At 45.0% G+C, this 1,016-nt stretch overlaps 1 protein-coding gene across 1 annotated transcript in view; it reads left to right on the top strand.

Moving 5' to 3' along the window:
- LOC137985254 (uncharacterized) overlaps positions 1-673 on the top strand; it is a 26,161-nt gene extending 25,488 nt beyond the window's left edge. Inside the window, exon 13 of the mRNA XM_068832822.1 lies at positions 1-673. This exon is cut by the window's left edge and continues 75 nt beyond it. The gene's annotated coding sequence lies outside the window, so the exon portion shown is untranslated.
- Positions 674-1,016: the final 343 nt, after the last annotated feature.

Genomic DNA, 1,016 nt, shown 5'->3' with positions numbered 1-1,016 from the left:
TGTACCGCGGCGTCTAGTGCGGCGCTCTTTTAGGATGGTTATTCCGGAGGTGCGTTTGGAATGCGTTAATTGGCCGACTGGAATGGTTGGGTGGAATCCTTTACACTGTCCTTTCCTTTCGTTTCTGGTAGTTCACTTGTTTAATGAAGATCAGTAGAAATGCGGTTATATTAGACTGGCAATAGCCACAAAACCGGTTCCCTTGGGTAGAATGCTTGCTGCTCAGTGGTTTGGATTTACACTCCCGGTTTGTGGTAAGGAAAAAATGTTACCCAAGGCGAGTTCTTTTTGTGCCGACAGTTATGTTTGCTTCTAGCACTCACTCCACTAACACTGCTATAAGAAGTATAGTTCGCATATTTTGGTGTCTTAACCAAACAGTTACGACTTATCCTGTGGAAAATCGTGTTGTGAAATAAGATGATTTTTCTTTCCTGCCGTAGCTATAGAAATATCCGTAACCAGGTCATTTCTGCTTACACGTAAAGAAATGGTTTCATTCGTGGACATTCAGCCTCATCTGTCTGTTTTGCCTGACCAATTTAAAACATTGCCCCGCAATATGAATTTTGTCGGCTCCTCCACCAAAGAGAATAATAGGGGGCTGGTTTACAACGGTTACGATTTGTCGGCCGGTTTTGTCGGGGCTATAAATCGTACCGTGTAAATTGTGGTAAAAACGTGTCATTTTTTTTTCTTCCAAGATTTTTTCCTTTGGTCCCTTGTACGTATCCCACCAATTTTACTTAAAGTGTTAATTTGTTAAGTATCTGTGTGCATTACCCACTTGCATACCCTTTGATTGAAATGTCACGGAGGCCAAGAGGAAAGCGATGCTGGCTCACAAGCAGAACCCTTCCCCAAGCACACGCGACGCCCTTCAAGCAGCTAGAAGCAAAGGCCCAGCAGACCGCCGCCACTGTGCCAAACGAGTACTGGCAGAACCTACTGCGGCCCTACGAGCGTCAAAACAGCCCCGCTCAAATCAAAGACTGGGATGTCATCACTGATCAGAG

This window comes from Montipora foliosa, chromosome 14 (assembly GCF_036669935.1).
Source record: "Montipora foliosa isolate CH-2021 chromosome 14, ASM3666993v2, whole genome shotgun sequence".
In the NCBI taxonomy this organism is placed as follows: Eukaryota; Metazoa; Cnidaria; class Anthozoa; order Scleractinia; family Acroporidae; genus Montipora; species Montipora foliosa.
Note: the sequence above shows the minus strand (reverse complement) of the source record. Positions and strands in the feature narration are given on the sequence as shown.